The following is a 17811-nucleotide window of genomic DNA, read 5'->3' as shown; positions in this document are numbered from 1 at the left end:
GGCAGAGTTGAATAGTTGCAACAGAGACCACTCGGTCTGTAAAGCTGCTACTATTTACTCTCAGGCTCTTTACAGACAATGCCTGCCAACCTTTCAGAGCATTAAAGAAACAGGAAAGAGAGAATGGCTTTTATGTTTGCATTCAGTTTAACCATTTGAGTTGCTTGACCCTCAGCTTGCAGTCTTTCTTGTGCACAGTGTCCCAGATGGTTCTTGCTCTTTGCTCTCTCCAGTCCCCCAGAGGTAGACTACTGTTGCTCGATTCTTGGTACTTGCTAGCCTGGTTGGGGGGTGGGGGGGGACAAAGGAACTTCTCTGTTGTCCCAGCCTGGCCTTGGTCTCAGGAAGATCCTGTTCCTGAGTTTCAGGAATGGGCTTTCTCAGTGATCCTATCTCTCCCTGGCCTACCAGACTAAACCTTTCCCTCATCCTTGGAGGGTCTTGGTGGGAGAGTTCCCTGTCCCTTCTTCAGTGGTAGAGGACTGCTTGTAATACCGGTATAAGATCGCAGAGTTAGCACTCTTTCCTGCCTCCCTCTCACTCCACCCTGGGGTGGGTGCATGTATGCGTGCTCAGCTGTGTCCAACTCCTTGAGACCCCATGAACTATAGCCTGCCAGGCTCCTCTGTCCATGGGATTTCCCAGGCAAGAATACTGGAGTATACTGGGGGAATACTGCCATTTCCTCCTCCAGGGGATCTTCCCAACCCAGGGATCGAACCCGAATATCCTGCATTGGCAGGAGGATTCTTTATCACTGAGCCATCTGGGAAGCCCCCACCTTAGGGTAGAAGTGTTTTCTGTCTCCTAGCTGTAATGGGTTTTTACTTTTACTCTTAACTGTGATCCATTCTTTCTCATCAGCTCCTAGTAAACGTTTGTGAAAAAAGCATGTGAGAGACTTCCCTGGTGGTCCAATGGTTGAGATTTTACCTTCCAAAGTTGGGGGGTTGCCAGTTTGATCCCTGGTCAGGGACCTAAGATCCCACATGCCTCACAGCCAAAAAACCAAAACATAAAATAGAAATATTATTGTAACAAATTCAGTAAAGACTTGAAAAATGCCCCACATTAAAAAAAAAAATCTTGAAAAAAAGGTCTGGAATTATTTGCCACTCCCAGGGGTTTTATATTGTCATATTAGCTCATGTTTGGACTTTCCTCAATGAGCTAAACATTTTAGCTAATTCTCTTTCCCCACTTGTATGGCACCTAGTGTCTCTCCTGCCATGCTGTGTGAGCCTGGCTCACCTTCCCTCTCCGCTTGGATGGGTTTCTATACCTTTTACTATTCAGTTCAGTTCAGTTCAGTTCAGTTCAGTTCAGTTGCTCAGTCATGTCCAACTCTTTGTGACCCCATGAATCCCAGCACGCCAGGCCTCCCTGTCCATCACCAACTCCCAGAGTTCACTCAGACTCGCGTCCATCGAGTCAGTGACTATTACTGTTGTGCAAAGTTAACTCATCCTTATGTGAGCTGTAATTCCAAATAACCTAACTGAGTAAGAAACTATATTCCCAGTTGGGAAGACAGACTTTGAAAGCATTTTTGCAGCCTGGTTAATATTTGGCATTTATTTGCACATCTGAGCAACTATTTGGTTAGGCAGACTGTCTTCATGTTGTTGCTCACATTGCAAATTAAAGTTCTATTTAGAGATTAATTTGAGTGAATCCGTAATATGGCAGACTGAGCTAACACAGAACCTCTCCCATTACAAACATCAAGATGTGCCAGATAAAAATCTAACAATTAAAAAACTCTCTATAGTTTGGACTGCAAGTGAGAAAGTGTAGTCTCCAGGTGCCAGGAATGAAAGGGGAAGCGAAGGCTGGAAAGGCAGTGATATCGAGCTGACATCTTGGCAGATGAGGACAGAGGGAGATGAAGTGGATGCCAAGTGGTCACAGACTGAGAAATAAGCCCCATGGCTAGGGACAAGGCAGGTACTGGAGGGAATATGTTAAATTTTCATTATACCCATACCCTAAACTGTATTACTTAGCTTGGAGTCTGAATATATACCACTGAGTTAGTTCAGAACACTTTCTCTCAAGGAACTTAGATAAAATTAATCTAAGCCTAGGACAGATTAGAGGAAGTAAAATGAAAGCACTCTTAAGAAACATCCAGTCACACTGCTTTCTCAAAGAAGAAATAATCCCTGCCAAATGGGAGCTCACAAATAAACATTAGAAACAAATGAGGAGTAGGAGTGAGTCAGTGCTGACAAGTCAGGGGGTGAGTAAGTTCTGTGTTTTGTGCAGAAGGAACAGAAATTCATAGAGAAGAATGAGAAATATAGAAGAAATCATAAAGAGACCATAAACATATTTATAATGACTTAAAAGTGCACTCTAAAAAATAGAACTTATAAGGAAAGAACATGACACTGAAAAATAGTAAGTATGCTAAGAGAGAAGACTTTTAAAAAATAAAATGACATTAAATTATATTAAAGTTTTGAAAAACTTGAGAACTTCCATTTATGAGACCATTTAAACAATTTACATATAGGAAAATTAGCCCTGTTTTGCTTTATCTGATACTATAGCCTTATATTAGAAATGACTGTGGAACCTGAATGGAAGTTATTGTTGGTTAAGTATCAAAACAGCCAGGAACTGGGGGTAAGCTTTATGTTTAGTTTTGATTTTCTGAAATGTGAAAGTGATCATGTCACTCTTTGCATTAAACTCTTTGGTGGCTTATCATTTTCCAACATTTTAAATATATCTTAATATGTTCTTGATTTTACGAACTGACCATATGCCAAAGTAATTTGTGTATGGCCTTTCCTTTTTGCTATATATGTCCCAAATGCCTAGAACACAGCCTGGCACATTGCAGGTGTTTAATGAATGTTTGTTGAATAAACAAACTCAGAGTCTTAGCATTGTTCTCTTTGTGGGGAGAAACTTTCCCTTCTTCTTCCTCCCTTTTCTTGGCAAATTCCTACTTGTCTTTTTAGCATTTGGGTTTCAGATTCCGCAGAGTCTTTTCTTGTTCTCTAAGACTAGTTTGGTTCCCTCTGTTTTATGCTTCCTTAGCAGTTTATGGCCCTTTTGTGTGCGTGTGTTCAGTCGCTCAGTTGTGTCTGACTCATTGTGGCCCCATGGGCTGTAGCCTTTCAGGCTCCTCTGTCCATGGGCTTTTCCAGGCAAGAATACTAGAGTGGGTTGCCATTTCCTACTCCAGGGGATCTTCCCGACCCAGGAATTGAACCTGCGTCTATTGCATCTCCTGCATTGGCAGGAGGATTCTTTACATTTGAGGTATCTGGGGAGCCCTTCTTTTGTAAATTCACTCAGATACTCACTCCAGTATTTCTTGAGTGCCTACTAAGCCTTACTCCTGTTCTAGGTCCTGGGGATACAGCAGTAAACAGACATAATTTCAACTCTTGTGAAGCATATATTCTAGTGAGGTGAGGGTGGAGGGCGGACAAGACAAACAAGTGAGTACATAGTGAAGAGTGAAGTCGCTCAGTCGTGTCCGACTCTTTGCGACCCCATGGACTGTAGCTTACCAGGCTCCTCCGTCCGTGGGATTCTCCAGGCAAGAGTACTGGAGTGGGTTGCCGTTTGCTTCTCCAGATCTTCCCAACCCAGGGATCGAACCTGGGTCTCCTGCATTGTAGGCAGACGCTTTACCATCTGAGCCACCAGGGAAGCTCAATACTTTCTATAATTTTAAGTCATCTGAAGAAACATAGGGCAAGGAAAGTAGGGGTAGATCCGGCAAGGTCCTCCTGCATTAGATATTAGTAAATAAGGAGTTTTCCCTGAGGATAAATGGAGAAAAGTAGCCCAGGGGAAACGGCAAGGGTAAAGGCCTTGAATGAATAATGTTCTGAAAGTATTTTAGGAAAAGCACTGAGGCCTGGTATGCCTGGAGCAGAGTCAACAACGGGAAGGGTAGAAGGCGATGAAGATAAAGAGACTTTTGGGTCTCCAGTTTTTTTGGGGGGGGCGGGGGGCGGGGGGTGAGGGGACTTCCCTGGCGGCTCAGATGGTAAAGAATCTGCCTGTAATGCAAGAGACCTGGGTTCCATCTTGGGGTGGGAAAGATGCGCTGGAGGAGGAAATGGCAACCCACTCCAGGGCTGGCGGGTCACAGCCCATGGGGTCGCAAAGAGTCGGACACGACTGAGCACGAACTCGCACTCGGACAAGTGGGGTCGTTTTAGTTGTCACAGTTACGTCTGAGGCGGGCAGGGCGGAGGGGTAAGGCGCGTGTTGTGGCTTCTGCGTGGGGAGTCCTCGGAAATCCAGCTGTAGCTCCAGGAGCAGCCGCGAGGCGGCGCCAGGCCGCTCCCGGAAGTGCGGCCCAAGGCTGGGAGCCGGGATTCTCGGCGCCGGCAGGCCTAGCCTCCCGGCCGGTGGGCCCGCGGACAGACTAGCGGGGCTTCGCATCGGTCTGGGGTCCCGGGCCCAGCCTGGTGGCGCCCATCTGTTTGAGGGACAGGTTGGTTGGCCCAGCCCAGCCCAGCCCCCGCGGCAGAAGGTCTGCACGCAGCAGTTTTCAGAGCTGCCGGCGCGGTCGGGGCAGGGTCCCAGGCCGCCCGGTCAGCACGCAGGTGCTGTAGGTAACCCGCCGCCATGCGGGGGGACTGCGGCCGCTGAGGGCCGTCTGGCCGCCTCAGGTTAGACTGTGGCGTGGACGAGCTCCGGAGCCAGCGCTGCAGGTAGGCCGCGGGCCCTCCGCCCAGCGGAGCCTGAGGGAGGCCACGGGCCCTCCGCCCTTAGGAGCCTGACGCCTGCTGTTTTGAGGACTTTGACTTTTATTCTTAAGATGATAAAGCTACAGGCGGTAGGGTTTTTAGTTTGAACGGGCTCAGATGGGGAGATTAGAACGTAATTAAAAGAATCCGTCCATACCAAAGATGAAGGGGGTTCAGATCTGGGTAGTAACAGGAAAGGTAGTGATAAGTGGTCAAATTCTGGACTTGCTAGGAAGACTTAGCCAGCAGGATTTGATGAAGGCTTGACTGAGTATAGGGTGTAGGAGAAACAACGCGGTTAATAGAGAATCAGGTGTTTGGTTTGAGAATCAGACAAGATGCCATTTCACCTGACACTGAAAAGACTCTGAAGGGAAGGGGTTACAACGTCCAGGAGAAATACCAAGTTTGGACTTGCAGAGATATCTATTAGACACTCCAGTGGAGAGTGTGAATTGGCAGATGTATAAACTCTGGAGCTCAAGAGAAGAGGCCAGGATGGAGATGCAAATATGGGAACTATCAACATAGAAATGGTATTTTGCCTTGAGAATCCCAGGGACGGGGGAGCCTGGTGGGCTGCTGTCTATGGGGTCACACAGAGTCCGACATGACTGAAGTGACTTAGCAGCAGCAGCAGCAGATGGTATTTAAAGCTGTCTGGGGACTGTCTGGTCAAAGCTATCGTTTTTCCAGTAGTCATGTATGGATGTGAGAGTTGGACTATAGAGAAAGCTGAGCACCAAAGAATTGATGCTTTTGAGCGTGGTATTGGAGAAGACTCTTGAGAGTCCCTTGGACTGCAAGGAGATCTAACCAGTACATCCTAAAGGAAGTCAGTCCTGAATATTCATTGGAAGGACAGATGTTGAAGCTTAAATTCCAATACTTTGGCCACCTGACGTGAAGAACTGACTCATTTGAAAAGACCCTGATGCTGTGAAAGATTGAAGGCGGGAGGAGAAGGGGCCAACAGAGGATGAGATGGTTGGATGGCATCACCAACTCAGTGGACATGAGTTTGAGTAAGCTTCAGGAGTTGGTGATGGACAGGGAAGCCTGGTGTGCTGTAGTCCATGGGGTCACAAAGAGTTGGACACGACTGAGCAACTGAACTGAAAGCCATATGGAGGATGCAAAGATGTGATGTTTGATGACTCAGCTCTGGGTAATTATAACACTTCAAGGTTGAGAAGATGTGGAAGCACCAGCCAGGGAGGAAAACTAGAGAGAGGTGATCAGAAGCCAAGTAATGAAATCTTTTAAGAAGATGGAAAGATTTATCTATGTGAAATGGTATTAATAACAGGTGAAGTAAGACATTGTTTGAGAATTGACCATTGTGGTTAGCAGTGTGAAGGTCACTGATGGTCCTGACACTTGTTTGAAATAGTGGTAAAAGCTTCATTGGTATTGGCTCAAGAGAGAAAAAGAAGAGAGATGTTAGTGACAGTATGGACAACTTTTTTGGATAACTTTTGCTTTCAGAGAAATAGTATGGTAGTAGCTAAGAGGAGATAAAATACTCAGCATACCTGGAACTCCTGTGTCTGTAAGAATAGTAAGAACTACACTGATAACTGCGTCTATCTTATTGACTGCTTTTTGCCTGATATCTGTGCCCGACCAAAAGCAAATATACAACTAATTATTTCTTGAACAATAAGTACCATTTCTGTTAAAATTGTAAAATTGTAAGGTTTAGAAGTATTTTCAGGAGATGTTACTTTTTTTAAATTGGATAAGAATATGTCTTTTGACACTGGTTAAGAAATGAAGTGATCACAGATAATGTGATCATTCCACATCTACTTAACCAGTTTCTCATCTGGCTTAGTTAATGGTAAACACCACATACCACCTTTATTTTAGGAAAACAGTGCAATAATGACAAATTAATTTGCTAAAAATATTCAGTGCAGGTAACTTTATCTAGAGTATAGTTTTTGAATCATGGAGACAAGAAAGGAAATATATTTTTCTTTAGCATAGTAGAGAAACCATTAAGTCTTTAAAAGAGATGTTCATAGTATCAGAGTTGTGTGTGAAAGGCTGATTCATTGCTAAATGATGGTACACATTTATTTGATGAAACACATTTATTTGGTTTGAAGATAAGCAGTTATAGTACAATAGATCCTAGGCTTGACATACAGTGAACTACAGAGATGAGTGAAGTCATGAAAGATACGATTAAACATGCAGGTTGCAGTGAGAGGCGCTTAGCTTTGTTTGATGGGTAATCTAGAGCAAGGAAAATTTAAAAAAATTTTTTTTAACTTTTGAACAGGGAAGTGAAATCATCTGAGCTGTGTATTTATTGGTTTGAAAATTGGCTGCAAGATTTAATATATGGGGAAGATGAATGCTTTACAAACATAACTCTGGAAGATTTTATTTGATGCTCTTTGAAAAACTTTGCATGGTAAAATGAATTAGGAAATATTGGATTTCCCAAACATCAGGCTAAAACAAACTTGAAAGATGTTTCTTTGATGTGTAGCCTTTAAGATACTTTGTGAATCTACAAGTTGTATGGAATATGCAGATCATGGAACTCTATTCCAGGAACCCTGTTATTCTTTAAAACAGTTTGACAATTTTGGACTGTCATCGTATTACCGTTGTAATCTGAATCAATTTACCGTTGCAATCTGAATGAACTTACATGAATTTGACAAGGAGTTTTGAGAATGGAAAGGAAGGAAGAGATAATGATAGGCATGCCTTATTGACTAATAGGTGGTGAAAATGGGAGAGGAAAAAGTCAGGGAAAATATGGGTCCACAGCTTTGATGAGCTTAGCTTAGCTAAGACAACCAAGAGTAAATTAGGGTTCCTCTCCCCCAAGAATACTTTTATTGTCTAAAATCATTTCATGATTGTAATGAAAAAGCATGGCAACACACTATGCAGCACACTTGAAACGGATATAATATTGTAAATCAACAATTAAATTAGGGCTTTAACCTGGAAGGCTTGATTGAAGGCTGGAAACAAGTTTTAGGAGCGCAGATACCATGTAGCGTACAGTGCACGAGGATAATCTTGAAATGATTAGACCATGAATTAGGGATACTGAAGAAGTATAGCTGCAGGTTTTCTTTCTTTTTTTTTTTCAGAAAAATAATGTGGGGTACAGCAGAAGACTAGTTTTAGAAAAAACGCAGCCGCAAGTACTTGAAAGTAAGCATCATTTTCAGTATTTAGACTGAGATATAAAAAGGTAACCTATGTAAAATCTGTTTTCATTCTTAGCGTATTAATTCCCCCATGTCAGTAAAGTGTGATGCTTCTTTCAGAACTCCTGAAGGATGTCGGTTAAAATCCCCTGCATACTTGGGTAGTCGGTATATTGTGATAAGCTGGAAATTCCTGACTTTTTCAGCTTTGTCATCTGTCCATTATGTCCTTATTAGGAGTACTCTCCTAGGTTTATGACTCCTCTCCTTGACGTGCTCACAGGTCTGCCTTTTGGTCTTCCTCCTTGTGAACCTCTGCTCTCAAAGAAACACTTATTCTCTAGAACTATGCTGTTGGTACTTACAGTTTATAGAATGGTTGTGAAAGGCTGAAAAAGTATCAGAAATAAAACCTTTAAAAACTCGGAAAATTGAGATTAAATAAAATACAACACAGTATGTCCTTTGTTGTATTAATATCCTCTGCATAATTGCATCTACTGCATTTATGTTCAGAAGGAGGTGCACATAGCAAAACATGGAGATGCATTTTCAAGGTCAGAGTGTGGAGTTTGGAAGAAAAATATGGAGCAGACGGTAAGCTCATAGGAAAATTAAGTCAGCCAGCTCTCCCCAGATGGTCATCTTTATACTTTTTTTTTTTTTTGTAGTTTGCGAATTAGGCACCTGTGTTTTCTTCAACTCACTCTGTGCCATGTGAATTCTTATATTTGACATTTTAATTGCAAATAAAAACAATAAGTTCTGATTTTTTCCACCAAAACGCCCATATTTTTTCTCTTGAAAGGAAATAACACTTATTCATATTTTGGAATTCCTAAAATGCTTATTTGAATTTTACAGTTTATTGCCTGGATGATAGTGGTTCAACTCAAAGGATTTCTTTTTGCACTTCTCAGGACACTGGCTTGAGTAACTTTTAAGAACTGTTCAACTGTGTGTGTGTATATATATATTTTTTTTTTTTTTTCCTGTAGAATGTATTTTTTAAAAAAGGAAATCTATGGTTCATGATAAAAATAGCTGTCCTGATTTCATATCTAATTTAGTTTAAAATGTTCTGGATTGTGACAGTCTGATGTTAAGTACATCATCTAATCCCATATAGAAGAACATAATGCCTTTAAATACACAATGATTTCCAGGTAAACAATATGTTTTTCTCAGCCACTGCTTTCAGACTTCTGTGGCATTTGAACTGGCAGTTATTGAAATGTCAGATAAAAATAGTAACGTACCTCTATCCAAGCTTAATAAACCTACACAATTTCCTCTTTCTTTTGCTTCATTTATATGCAGTAATAAGTGTTGACATTGAGATGCATGTAGGAGAAAAGGATTCCTAAGAGAGACATGTTTATCTTTTTCCTTTCCCATTAAAGATATCCTTGATAAATGTCATGAAAGTAAATTTGTTTAAAGCATTATTAGAATGTGATGATGTTCTTGCACCTGAACTAAGGTATTCAGTGTATGTACAATTAAAGATAAAACTACTCAGTAAATTATGGCAGGTGTGGCTTATGTTAATGACACTTGAAAAATAATGCCTTTCAAATTAAACTTTCTAATGTAAGAGTAGCTTGTTTTGCATTAAAACATGTGAATTCATACTCAGAAGTATTGGGATATTATTCAAAAGATAAAACAAAGCTAAGCCTATTTAATTTTCTCTGAAATAGAACTAAACCCAGCTATTTCCTATAAATTCAAGATCTTGTTGAGCAAGTCATTTCAAGTTTATTGCATTTGCCTGTTTGTTTTGAGGTCAATTAGATCCTAGTGACTCATGAACTAGAAAAGGTACAGGTATAATTTTAAGGGGATCTAATGATCTAATGATCTATGGAGAAGGAAATGGCACCCACTACAGTGTTCTTGTCTGGAGAATCCCAGGAATGGGGAAGCCTGATGGGCTGCCGTCTGTGGGGTTGCACAGAGTCGGACATGACTGAAGTGACTTAGCAATGGTCTATGGGATTAAATTTTTTTTCATCTGACAAGAAAATATTATTTTAATCTAATACGAAGTTGCAGCATCTGTTTTTATCCAATTAAATGTTTGTGAAGTTTAAACTTAACTCCTCATGCTTAGAGTCTGCATCCCGACCTCCAAATTCCATCTCCTAGAACTTCCTTAGAATTACAGTTGAAAATGTTTCTGATACATTTTCATGCATACAGCAGTTAAATTATGGTTACAGAGTCACTGGAACAGTCTTTTTGAGCAGTGTGTTGAATAACGTTATATAAGTCACCCCTACTCCAAAATGTTTCCTCCATCTCTGGACATGTATTTTTCTCGTTTGTTTATTCAGTGAGTACTTAATGAGTACCTGCCTTGTAAACGGCCTTCAGCTGGGCATGGACAGCAAGGAAGAACAGAAACAATTCATGGTTCTTGTTTTCCTGAAGCTTACTATCTACAGGAGAGAAGTAGTGGTCAAATAATCCTGGAGATAAACATAAAATTATAATAATGATAAGTACTAGGAAACACAGATGGACTATGAAAGAACCATGGCACAGAGTAGGCATTTAATAGTAGGTACGTAATATTTGTTGGCTGGATTAATGAAAAGTAATTGAATGAAAGGGATAACATGGAGAATTATCCTAGAGAAAGCTTCCCTGAGGAAGTTATATGTGACCTGAGATCTGAAGCATGAATAATCACTCAGTTGGTAAATAGTATAGGAAAGAGAGTTTCAAACAAAGAGAAAAACAAGGTTTTATGGCAAGATGGACCATGGCAAATAAGAGAGTGAGCTTATAATAAGAGTTCAAAATAGAACATGGTGCCAGAAGACACTGGAGTGATTAGTCTTCATGAGACATTAGACAAAATGATTGTGTAAAAAATCCTACATGTGTGTATGCTAAGTCACTTCAGTGGTGTCCGACCCTGTGACTCTAGGGACTGACTGTACAACCCACCAGGCTCTTCTGTCCATGGGATTCTCCAGGCAGGAAGACTGGAGTGGGTTGCCTTGTCTTCTTCCAGAGATTTTCCTGACCCAGGGATTGATCAAACCCATGTCTCATGTCTCCTGCATCGGTAGGCAGGTTCTTTACCACTAGTGCCACCAAGGAAGCTCCCTAAAGTGAATAGATGACTTTAGTAGGTGAGAAGATATAAGGTTACCAGGAAAATATTAATTGTATTTCTATATAATAGCAGTGAGCAATTGAAAACTAAAATTCAAAAAACAATATTTATGATAGCATCAAAATCATGAAATACTTGGAGTCAGATTTAACACAATTTGTATAAGAACTGGATTCCAAAACATACAAAATGTTGCTCAGAGAACATAAAGATTTAAATAGAATGGTATACGATGCTCATGTGGTTAGGGATTCAACACTGTAAAGATGTCATTTTTCCCCAAATTGTTACACGATTGTAACGTAATCCCAGTTAAAATGTTAGTGATTTTTTAATTGATAATTTAATTGTAAGATCTATATGAAAATACAGACAGGATAGAATAGCAAAATTGAAAACCAAGAACAAAGTTGAAAGGTTTATGTTGCTACTTCATAACATGCTATAAAGATATAGTAACCAAGATGATGTTAGTGTAAGTATTGATAGGCTAGAGGTCAGAAATAGGCCAAGTGTATAGCCAATTGATATTCAGTAGTTGTGCTGGGGAAACTCAATGGAGAAAAGCTAGTCCTTTTAATAAATGATACTATAAGAATTTGATACTCTGCAAAAAATCAAACCTGATGCGTCCTATCATACTCAAAACTCACACTCAAAACTCAACTCAAAAATGCACCAGAAGTCTAAATGTAAGAGCTAAAATTATTATGCTCTTTTAAAATAAAATATAGAAGAAAATGCTTGAGAGCTTGGGTTAATCCAAGATTTCCTGAACTGAATGTAAAATGCATGAATGATAGTAGAAAATAATAAATTTTAAGTTGTTGGTATTGTCAAGAAAGGTACTGTTAAAGAAATTTTCAATTAAAAGGTATTGTTCAGTTCAGTTCAGTCGCTTAGTCATGTCCGACTCTTTGCAACCCCATGAATCACAGCACACCAGGCCTCCCTGTCTATCAAAACCTCCCGAAGTCTACCCAAACCCATGTCCATTGAGTCAGTGATGCCATCCAGCCATCTCATGCTCTGTTGTACCCTTCTCCTTCTGCCCCCAATCCCTCCCAGCATCAGGCAGGATCTTTTCAAATGAGCCAGCTCTTCACATCAGGTGGCCAAAGTATTGGATTTTCAGCTTCAACATTGGTCCTTCCAATGAACACCCAGGACCGATCTCCTTTAGAATGGACTGGTTGGATCTCCTTGCAGTCCAGGGGACTCTCAAGAGTCTTCTCCAACACTGCAGTTCAAAAGCACCAATTCTTCGGCGCTCAGCTTTCTTCACAGTCCAACTCTCACATCCATACATGACCACTGGAAAAACCATAGCCTTGACTAGACGGGCCTTTTGTTGGCAAAGTAATGTCTCTGCTCTTCAATATGCTGTCTAGATTGGCCATAACTTTCCTTCCAAGGAGTAAGCATCTTTTAATTTCAAGGCTGAAATCACCATCTGCTGTGATTTTGGAACCCAGAAAAGTAAAGTCAGCCACTGTTTCTCCATCTATTTCCCATGAAGTGATTATACTGGATGCCATGGTCTTAGTTTTCTGAACGTTGAGCTTAAGCCAACTTTTTCACTCTCCTCTTTCACGTTCATTAAGAGGCTTTTGAGTTCCTCTTCACTTTCTGCCATAAGGGTGGTGTCATCTGCATACCAGGTTATTGATATTTCTCCCGGCAATCTTGATTCCAGCTTGTGCTTCATCCAGCCCAGCATTTCTCATGATGTACTCTGCATATAAGTTAAATAAGCAGGGTGACAATATACAACCTTGACGTACTTCTTTTTCTATTTGGAACCAATCTGTTGTTCCACGTCCAGTTCTAACTATTGCTTCTTGGTCTGCATACAGGTTTCTCAAGAGGCAGGTCAGGTGGTCTGGTATTCCCATCTCTTTCAGAATTTTCCACAGTTTATTGTGACCCACACAGTCAAAGGCTTTGGCATATTCAATAAAGCAGAAATAGATGATTTTCTGGAACTCTCTTGCTTTTTCCATGATCCAGTGGATGTTGGCAATTTGATCTCTGGTTCCTCTGCCTTTTCTAAAACCAGCTTGAACATCTGGAACTTCATGGTTCACATACTGTTGAAGCCTGGCTTGGAGAATTTTGAGCATTACTTTGCCAGTGTGTGAAATGAGTGCAATTGTGCGGTAGTTTGAGCATTCTTTGGCATTGCCTTTCTTTGGAATTGGAATGAAAACTGACCTTTTCCAGTCCTGTGGCCACTGCTGAGGTTTCCAAATTTATTGGCATATTGAATGCAGCACTTGCACAGCATCATGTTTTAGGATTTTAAATAGCTCAAATGGGATTCCGTCACCTCCACTAGCTTTGTTTGTAGTGATGCTTTCTAAGGCCCACTTGACTTCACATTCCAGGATGTCTGGCTCTAGGTGAGTGATCACACCATTGTGATTATCTGGGTCATGAAGATCTTTTTTGTACAGTTCTTCTGTGTGTTCTTGCCACCACTTCTTAATACCTTCTACTTCTGTCAGGTCCCTACCATTTCTGTCCTTTATTGAGCCCATCTTTGCATGCAATTGTCCTTTGATATCCTAATTTTCTTGAAGAGATCTCTAGTCTTTCCCATTCTGTTGTTTTCCTCTATTTCTTTGCACTGATGGCTGAGGAAGGCATTCTTATCTCTCCTTGCTATTCTTTGGAACTCTGGGTTCAAATGGGTATATCTTTCCTTTTCTCCTTTTCTTTTCACTTCTCTTCTTTTCACAGTTTTTTGTAAGGGCCTCCCCAAACAGCCATTTTGCTTTTTTGCATTTCTTTTCCATGGGGATGGTCTTGATCCCTGTCTCCTGTACAATGTCACGAACCTTTGTTCATAGTTCATCAGGCACTCTATCTATCAGATCTAGTCCCTTACATCTATTTCTCACACCATTGTATAATCATAAGGAATTTGATTTAGATCATACCTGAATGGTCTAGTGGTTTTCCCTACTTTCTCTTGGCATACAGAACGTTAAAAAGCACATGAATGATGCTCAACGTCACTTATTATTAGTGAAATGTAAACCACAACTAGAATGAGCTATTTCCTCACACTGATCAGAGTGGCTATCATCAAAATGTCTACAGACAGTACACACTGGGAAGGGTGTGGAGAGAAGGGAATTTTCCTACACTGTCAGTGGGAATATAAACTGGTACAACCACTATGGAGAATAGTATGGAAGTTCCTTAAAAAACTGAAAACAGTATTACCACATTATCTAGCAATCCCACTCCTGTGCATATACCCAGTGAAAACCATTCATTTGAAAAGGTACATGCACCCACCTCAGTGTTCACTGCAGCACAATTTATAATAGTTGAGACTCTGAAGCAAATGAAATAGCCTTCCACAGAGGAATGAATAAGGAAGCTGGAGTATATATATTATTGTTTTTGTTTTTCAGTCGCTAAGTTATGTCTGACTCTTTGTGACCCCACGTACTGCAGCATGCCAAGCTTCCCTCTCCCTCACCATCTCCCAGAGTTTGCTCAGATTCATGTCAATTGAGTCAGTGATGTTATCTAACCATCTCATCCTCTTCAGCCCTCTTTTCCTTTTGCCCTCAATCTTTCCCAGCATTAGGTTGTTTTCCACTGAGTTAGCTCTTTGCAACAGGTAACCAAAGTATTGGAGCTTCAGCAACAAAGAGTCAAACCAGTCAATCCTGAAGGAAATCAACACTGAATATTCATTGGAAGTACATCTGTAAAATGGAATATTACTTAGCCATAAAAAGAATGAAATTATGCCGTTTGCAGCAACATGGATGGACATAGAAATTATCATACTTAGTGAAGTCAGACTAAGACAGATAGCACGTTATCACTCACATATAGAATCTTTGAAAATGATACAAATAACTTATTTACAAAACGAAAACAGATCCACAGACTTCAAAAGCAACCATATGGTTCAGTTCAGTTCAGACTCTCAAGAGTCTTCTCCAACACCACAGTTCAAAAGCATCAATTCTTTGGCGCTCAGCCTTCTTCACAGTCTAACTCTCACATCCATACATGACCACTGGAAAAACCATAGCCTTGACTAGACTCATGACCAAATAGCACTTTTTATTAGTTAGGGTTAGTTTGCTCTGCAAATACAATAAGTTACTCAACAATTATTTTTCCTCCTCCTCCTTTCCCAAGATTTGTTTTAGAAAAGAAACATCTATGAAAAGTCTGACAAAGCAGCCCCAGGGAGTCTAACATAATGAGGAGGAACTCATTATTTCATCATTTTTAGTTGGAATTTTAAGTCATCTTTTGTACAGCCTGATAGCAATCACGTTCTCAATAACTATCATTCACCATAGCAATTGCTGCAAACACCGAGCTTCACTTTGTCCTCTAATCATCTTTTAAAGACAAAGATAGCACCACACTAACCTCACCATACAATTCTCAAAGTCTCTAAAAAAGCGAGTGGCAGTGTGATATAGTAGTGATACTGTAACAGAGGAAACATATTATTAAGTAGCTTGATAGCAGAATAATATATCAGAGTGTCAGTTTAGATAAAAACATTCATCTGTTCTCTAGGTTAGGAGATATTTGAGGACATGAAAGGTTAAATTTATAAGATTTCTTTATAATGAGCTCTTTGAAAACACCCAGCTTGATTGGGTGTCTCTCCAGCAATTCCCTGATAAAATTTTTCCCTTCCAACTTCCTGAGCGCTATAAAACGGGGAATTGGAAAGTACTAGTAATACTTGCCAGGAAAAAATTCCAGGTTTACCAAATACACAGGGGAATCAGGCTTCTCAGCTGGTGCTAGTGGTAAAGAACCTGCCTCCCAATGCTGGAGACATGAGAGACACAGGTTCAATCCCTGGTTTAGGATGATTCCCTGGAGAAAAGGGCATGGCAGTCCACTCCAGTATTCTTGCCTGGAGAATCCCATGGACAGAGGAGCCTGGCAGGCTACGGTCCATAGGGTCACAGAGAGTTGGATACGACTGAAGAGAGTTAGTACTCCTGTCTCCTTCATTGCCAGTTACTTCAGGTGGAATCGCTACCAATGTAAAAACTTGGTAATTTTTGATGTACTTCCCTGGTGGCTCAGAGGTTAAAGCGTCTGCCTGGAATGTGGGAGACCCGGGTTCGATCCCTGGGTCGGGAAGATCCCCTGGAGAAGGAAACGGCAACCCACTCCAGTACTCTTGCCTGGAGAATCTCATGGAGGGAGGAGCCTGGTAGGCTACAGTCCATGGGGTTGCAAAGAGTTGGACACGACTGAGTGACTTCACTTTCACAAGCTGGAGATATACTAAAACTCATAAAGCCTAAGGATCCATATCTTTTTTGTGTCTAGTATTTTAAGATTTGCTATTCAGTTCCTCAGTCCTGTTCAACTCTTTGCAGCCCCATGGACTATAGCACATCAGGCTTCCCTATCCTTCACTATCTCCTGGAGTTTGCTCAAACTCATGTCCATTGAGTCGGTGATGCCATCCAACCATCTTATCCTCTGTTGCCCCCTTCTCCTCCTGCTCTTAATCTTTCAAAGCAGTAGGGTCTTTTCCAATAAGTTGGCTGTATCAGGTGGCCAAAGTATTAGAACTTCGGCATCAGTCCTTCCAATGAATACTGAAAACTGATTTCCTTTAGGATTGACTGGTTTAATCTCCTTGCTGTCTAAGGGACTCTCAAGAGCCTTCTCCAGCACCACAGTTTGAAAGCATCAGTTCTTTGGTGCTCAGCCTTCCTTATGGTGCAACTCTCACGCCTGTACATGATCACTGGAAAAACCATAGCTTTAACTATACAGACCTTTGTTGGCCAAGTAATGTGTCTGCTTTTTAATATGCTATCTAGGTCTTCCAAGGAGCAAGCATCTTTTAATTTCATGGCTGCAGTCACCATCTACAGTGACTTTGGAGCCCAAGAAAACAAAGTCTGTCACTGTTCCCATTGTTTCCCCATCTATTTGCCATGAAGTAATGTGACTGGATGCCATGATCTTAGCTTTTTGAATGCTGAGTTTTAAGCCAGCTTTTTCACTCTCCTCTTTCACCTTCACCCAGAGGCTCTATAGTTCCTCTTCATTTTCTGCCATTAGGATGGTGTTATCTACGTATCTGAGATTATTGATATTTCTCCTGGCAGTTTTGATTCCAGCTTGTGATTCATACAGCCCAGCATTTCTCATGATGTACCTTATATGTAAGTTAAATAAGCAGCGTGACAATATACAGTATTTTAAGATGTTGGGCAATCATGATTTAACTTTTTAAAATACATAGAGCTAAATTTAAAGCTTTTTGAAAAGCGTTTTTGTTCTTTCATCTGACTACATCTAAAGTCATTTGAGGTCTTAGATGAAATATAAATAAGGGGTAGTAGATGGACAGGCTGGTTAGCTCTGATGCACTATTGAGGTATCATCTTGCTAATCTGTATGTGCTAGTTGTATTCCTGAAACTATACTCCCAGTACTTAATTGGATAATGAAGAAGCACCCATTATATTCATTTTCTAAGAAATTTCAGAAACAATTTGTCTGTATACACAATGTAGTTTTGACAAAGTATTTTAAAATACCTCCCAGAGAGTTAAAAATAAGGCTTCTCTAAAAATTTTCACAAGTTCTAAAATAAACTCTGATCTGCTTTCCAAGTCATCCCCATGGTTCTTACTCCTCCCATTTGTAGAAGGTTAAATCTGATCTTTATAAAAAGATGGAGTCTGCTCCCTTAAATCCTAATTTTCTCCGAATTCACATTTTGTAAAAAATGTCTAAATCTTGTCAA

General features: G+C 40.7%; 1 protein-coding gene and 1 non-coding gene across 2 annotated transcripts in view; one reads left to right on the top strand and one right to left on the bottom strand.

The window, feature by feature from the left end:
- LIN7A (lin-7 homolog A, crumbs cell polarity complex component) overlaps positions 1-17811 on the top strand; it is a 152210-nt gene that overhangs the window by 15801 nt on the left and 118598 nt on the right. The window lies entirely within an intron of this gene.
- TRNAC-ACA (transfer RNA cysteine (anticodon ACA)) lies at positions 3601-3672 on the bottom strand. Its single transcript has one exon. It is a non-coding gene; the product is annotated as a tRNA-Cys (tRNA).

This window comes from Capricornis sumatraensis, chromosome 4, assembly GCF_032405125.1.
Source record: "Capricornis sumatraensis isolate serow.1 chromosome 4, serow.2, whole genome shotgun sequence".
In the NCBI taxonomy this organism is placed as follows: Eukaryota; Metazoa; Chordata; class Mammalia; order Artiodactyla; family Bovidae; genus Capricornis; species Capricornis sumatraensis.
Note: the sequence above shows the minus strand (reverse complement) of the source record. Positions and strands in the feature narration are given on the sequence as shown.